The sequence below is a fragment of the Mustelus asterias genome, unplaced genomic scaffold (genome assembly GCF_964213995.1).
Source record: "Mustelus asterias unplaced genomic scaffold, sMusAst1.hap1.1 HAP1_SCAFFOLD_1168, whole genome shotgun sequence".
Classification (NCBI taxonomy): Eukaryota; Metazoa; Chordata; class Chondrichthyes; order Carcharhiniformes; family Triakidae; genus Mustelus; species Mustelus asterias.
In genome coordinates, this window is record NW_027591113.1 from 100,795 (window position 1) to 106,946 (window position 6,152).

Below are 6,152 nucleotides of genomic sequence, written 5' to 3' on the forward strand. Positions count from 1 at the left end.
TGGGATAGGGAATGGGTGGGAGGGGTTGGAGTGGGAGGAGGTGCAGTGAGAGGGGGGTATGGGTTGATTGGAGCATCTTCCTCCAGAGTAAGGAAAGAGATGGGTCAGAGAGGCAAATAAGGTAGGTTTTGGGGAGGCTTTTAAAAGAGGGATGAAAGGGACTAAGAAGGAATTGCAAAGGGTGGGAGCTCGGGGCTGAGTGGATGGGGAGACGGGAGAATAAGAGCAGTGGACAGTCAGCCAGTTCCAGAAGAACAGAGGGGAAAGAGGTTAATGGCAGGAGACTGACACCAATCTCTCATTATCCCATAATCTAATTAGATCCCAAAGAGACGGCACTATTAATTCCATTAGAATTAGCATAGTTAAATGCAAAAATCAGGTTTAGAACATTATCAGGTCTTTGTTCACTATTCCACCCTCCTCACCCCCTCTAATAATACCAGTGACAGCCCATACCATAAGACATAGGAGCAGAATTAGACCACTCGGCCCATCGAGTCTGCTCCACCATTCAATCATGGCTGATATTTTTCTCATTCCCATTCTCCTGCCTTTTCCCCATATCCCCTGATCCCCTTATTAATCAAGAACCTATCTATCTCTGTCTTAAAGACACTCAATGACCCGGCCTCCACAGCCTTCTGCGGCAAAGAGTTCCACAGATTCACCATTCTCTGGCTGAAGAAATTCCTCCTCATCTCTGTTTTAAAGGATCGTCCCTTTACTCTGAGGTTGTGCCCTCGAGTTCCAGTCCCCCCCACTAGTGGAAACATCCTCTCCATGTCCACTCTATCCAGGCCTCTCAGTATTCTGTAAGTTTCAATTAGCTCCCCCCTCATCCTTCTAAACTCCATCGAGTACAAACCTAGACTCCTCAACCTCTCCCCATAAGACAAGCTCTTCATTCCAGGGATCATTCTTGTGAACTTCCCCTGGACCCCCTCCAAGGCCGGCACATCCTTCCTTCGGTATGAGGCCGAAAACTGCTCATAATTCTCCAAATGGGGTCTGACCAGAGCCTTATGCAGCCTCAGAAGTCCATCCCTGCTCTTGTATTCTAGCCCTCTCGACATGAACGCTAACATTACATTTGCCTTCCTAACTGCCGACTGAACCTGCGCGTTAACCTTAAGAGAATCTTAAGGTTAAGATTAACCTTAACCTTAAGGTTGTCCAAGGACTCCCAAGTCGCTTTGTGTTTCTGATTTCCAAAGCCTTTCTCCATACATGCTGGCCATCCTAACTTACTTGACAGAAGCTTCCCAACTTGCAACCGGGGTGGCACGGCGGCACAGTGGTTAGCACGGCTGCCTCACAGCGCCAGGGACCCGGGTTCAATTCCGGCCTTGGGTCGCTGTCTGTGTGGAGTCTGCACGTTCTCCCCGTGTCGGCGTGGGTTTCCTCCGGGTGCTCCGGTTTCCCCCCACAGCCCAAAGATGTGAGGGTTAGGTTGATTGGCCGTGCTAAATTCTCCCTCAGTGTCAGGGGATTAGCTGGGTAAATGTGTAAGGTTACAGGATTAGGGCCTGGGTGGGATTGTGGTCGGTACAGACTCGATGGGCTGAATGGCCTCCTTCTGCACTGTAGGGATTCTATGAAAACCCCTGCTGAAGAAGGACAAGAGGCAGCAGACATATGGGAGCACGAAGGCAAGTTCCCCTCTGAGCCATCCCGACTTGGAAATATATCAGCCATCCCTTCACTGTGGCTGGTGTCAAAATCCTGGAGCTCCCTCCCTAACAGCACCGTGGGTGTACCTACACCACACGGGGGCTGCAGCGGGTTCAAGGGGGCAGCTTACCCACCACCTGAAAAGTGGTTCCAGGATCGACACGTGCATCGCACCTCACGAAATAGTGTTGGCCAGTCAGTATTTATGATGAGATGATGCCTTTAAGGGAAACCATCCCTTTAATGGAAGTTGTGTGAAAAGTACGAGGAAGATAATTAATTGTGTGTCAGAGTGACGTTGCCAAAAGAAATCCAAAAGTGTGTGTCTGTGGGTGGAGTCACTATTCTCAGGTGTGTTTGTGTCTGAAGAATTCAAAGCAAACTCCTCGCTTTAATCAGACTTGCTTTTACTCCAGTTCAGCGATCCATCCTCTCCAGATGTCAGCTCACTACAGATGTGTCCTTGTGGCTCTCGCTGTGACACTCGCTTCTGTTGTGGAGGTGGTGGATGGTGCAAGTGGTAAGTGGCTTCAGTTTAACCTGCCTCACTTTACTGTCCTTCCCTCCATGTCCTACCACTGGGGGAGAAACTGTAACACTCAGAGATTCAGTACTCGGAGTGTTGTCAGGATGTGGCAGAGTCTGCCACAGACAAAATCATTATCATAAATTCAGAGAATCCTGACAGTGCGGAAGGAGGCCATTCGGCCCAATGAGCCCACACCAGCCACAATCCCACCCAGGCCCTATCCCTGTAACCCCAGGTATTTACCCTGCTAACCCCCTGACACTAAGGGGCAATTTAGCATGGCCAATCCACCTAACCTACACATCTTTGGACACTAAGGGGCAATTTAGCATGGCCAATCCCCCTAACCTGCACATCTTTGGACACTAAGGGGCAATTTAGCATGGCCAATCCACCTAACCTGCACATCTTTGGACACTAAGGGGCAATTTAGCATGGCCAATCCCCCTAACCTGCACATCTTTGGACACTAAGGGGCAATTTAGCATGGCCAATCCACCTAACCTGCACATCTTTGGACACTAAGGGGCAATTTAGCATGGCCAATCCCCCTAACCTGTACATCTTTGGACACTAAGGGGCAATTTAGCATGGCCAATCCCCCTTACCTACACATCTTTGGACACTAAGGGGCAATTTAGCATGGCCAATCCACCTAACCTGCACATCTTTGGACACTAAGGGGCAATTTAGCATGGCCAATCCATCCAACCTACACATCTTTGGACACTAAGGGACAATTTAGCATGGCCAATCCACCTAACCTGCACGTCTTTCGGACTGTGGGAGGAATCCGGAGCACCCGGAGGAAACCCACGCAGACACGGGGAGAACGTGCAGACTCCACAGACAGTGACCCAAGCCGGGAATCGAACCCGGGTCCCTAGCGCTGTGAGGCAGCAGTGCCAACCGCTCTGCCACCCCACAGGAAGTGTGTTCTATTTAAAGAAGGGGGAAAGGGGAGTTTAAGGGGGGCAATAGGGGAATGAGCCGATGGAAAGAGCTGTTCTAGGGTGATGACCCGAAATGGCCTCCTCAGAGTCGACATCTGATCAGTTTACCACAGAGCTCTGGCCCATCTGAATTGGTGTGCTCCATCCCGCTTTTATATTCAAGGATTGCCACAGTGCCTGTTAATTGTGATAAATTCTTCTTCTTATTCATTAATTACAAGTACTGATTGAGTATATAATTGTTTTGAGATTGAATCACAGAATCTCACAGCGCAGAAGAGGCCCTTCAGCCCATCGAGTCTGCACTGACACATTAGAAACACCTCAACTCCCACCTCACCCCATCTGCCCGCTCTTGGCCCAGAGCCCTGAATGTGATGATGAGCCAAGTGTTCATCCAGGTACTTTTTAAAGGATGTGAGGCCTCCCGCCTCCTCCACCCTCCCAGGCAGCGCATTCCAGACCCTCACCACCCTCTGGGTAAAAAAGCTTTTCCTCACATCCCCCCTAAACCTCCCCACCCCTCACCTTGAACCGATGTCCCCCTCGTGACTGACCCTTCAACTAAGGGGAACAGCTGCTCCTTATCCACTCTGTCCGTGTCTCTCATAATCTTGTCCATCTCGATCAGGTCGCCCCTCAGTCTTCTCTGCTCCAATGAGAACAAGATGTGGAGGTGCCGGTGTTGGACTGGGGTAAACACAGTAAGAAGTCTCACAACACCAGGTTAAAGTCCAACAGGTTTATTTGGTAGCAAAAGCCACACAAGCTTTCGGAACAGGCTGTCCCTTCGTCAGGTGAGTGGGAATTCTGATCACAAACAGGGCACAAAGTCACAAACTGAATTTACATGAATAATGATTGGAATGTAATCAAGTCTTAAAGGTACAGACAATGTGAGTGGAGGGAGCATGAAGCACAGGTTAAAGAGATGTGTATTGTGTCCAGACAGGACAGCTAGTGAGATTTTGCACATCCAGGCAAGTTGTGGGGGTTACAGATAGTGTGACATGAACCCAAGATCCCGGTTGAGGTCGTCCTCATGTGTGCGGAACCTGGCTATCAGTCTCTGCTCAGCGACTCTGCGCTGTCGTGTGTCGTGAAGGCTGTCTTGGAGAACGCTTTCTGTCTGTCTCTCTCTGTCTCTGTCCCTCTCTGTCTCTCTCTCTCTCTGTCACTCTATCTCTCTCTGTCTCCCTATGTCTCTCTCTCTCTGTCTCTCTCTGTCTCTGTTGGAGAAGATTCTTAGAGATAGGATGTATGCGCATTTAGAAAGGAATAAACTCATTAACGATAGTCAGCATGGTTTTGTGAGAGGGAGGTCATCCCTCACTAACCTGGTGGAGTTTTTTGAAGAAGTGACCAAAATGGTTGACGAGGGAAGGGCCGTGGATATCGTCTATATGGACTTTAGTAAAGCGTTTGACAAAGTCCATCATGGTAGGTTGGTGAAAAAGGTTGGAGCTCTTGGGATAAAGGGGGAGGTGGCTAGATGGGTGGAGAACTGGCTTGGTCACAGAAGACAGAGGGTGGTAGTGGAAGGGTCTTTTTCCGGCTGGATGCCTGTGACTAGTGGTGTTCCGCAGGGCTCTGTATTGGGACCTCTGCTGTTTGTGATTTATATAAATGATCTGGAAGAAGGTGTAACTGGGGTGATCAGTAAGTTTGCGGACGACACAAAATTGGCAGGACTTGCAGATAGTGAGGAGCATTGTCAGAAGCTACAGAAGGATATAGATAGGCTGGAAATTTGGGCAAAGAAATGGCAGATGGAGTTCAATCCTGATAAATGCGAAGTGATGCATTTTGGTAGAAATAATGTAGGGAGGAGCTATACGATAAATGGCAGAACCATAAAGGGTGTAGATACGCAGAGGGACCTGGGTGTGCAAGTCCACAGATCCTTGAAAGTGACGTCACAGGTGGAGAAGGTGGTGAAGAAGGCATATGGCATGCTTGCCTTTATAGGACAGGGCATAGAGTATAAAAGTTGGGGTCTGATGTTGCAGATGTATAGAACGTTGGTTCGGCCGCATCTGGAATACTGCGTCCAGTTCTGGTCGCCACACTACCAGAAGGACGTGGAGGCTTTAGAGAGTACAGAGGAGGTTTACCAGGATGTTGCCTGGTATGGAGGGGCTTAGTTATGAGGAGAGATTGGGTAAACTGGGGTTGTTCTCCCTGGAAAGACGGAGGATGAGGGGACACTTAATAGAGGTGTATAAAATTATGAAAGGCATAGATAGGGTGAACGGTGGGAAGCTTTTCCCCAGGTCGGTGGTGACGTTCACGAGGGGTCATAGGTTCAAGGTGAGGGGGGGGGGGAGGTTTAACACAGATATCAGAAGGACGTATTTTACGCAGAGGGTGGTGGGGGCCTGGAATGCGCTGCCAGGCAAGGTGGTGGAGGCGGACACACTGGGAACGTTTAAGACTTATCTAGATAGCCATATGAACGGAGTGGGAATGGAGGGATACAAAAGAATGGTCTAGTTTGGACCAGGGAGCGGCGCGGGCTTGGAGGGCCGAAGGGCCTGTTCCTGTGCTGTATTGTTCTTTGTTCTTTGTCTCTCCCTCTCTCTCTCTCTGTCTCTCTCTCTCTGTCTCTTTCTCTCTGTCTCTTTCTCTCTCTGTCTCTCTCTGTCCATCTCTGTCCCTCTCTCTGTCCCTCTCTCTGTCCCTCTCTCTGTCCCTCTCTCTCTCTCTGTCTCTCCCTCTCTGTCTCTCTCTCACTCTGTCTCTCTTTCTCTGTCTCTGTCTCTCTTTCTCTGTCTCTGTCTCTCTGTCTCTGTCTCTCGCTCGCTGTCTCTCTCTCTCTGTCTCTTTCTCTCTCTGTCTCTCTCTTTGTCTCTCTCTGTCCCTCTCTCTGTCCTTCTCTCTGTCCATCTCTCTCTCTCTGTCTCTCCTTCTCTGTCTCTCTCTCACTCTCTCTCTTTCTCTGCCTCTCTCTCTCTGTCTCTTTCTCTCTCTGTCTCTCTCTTTGTCCCTCTCTCTGT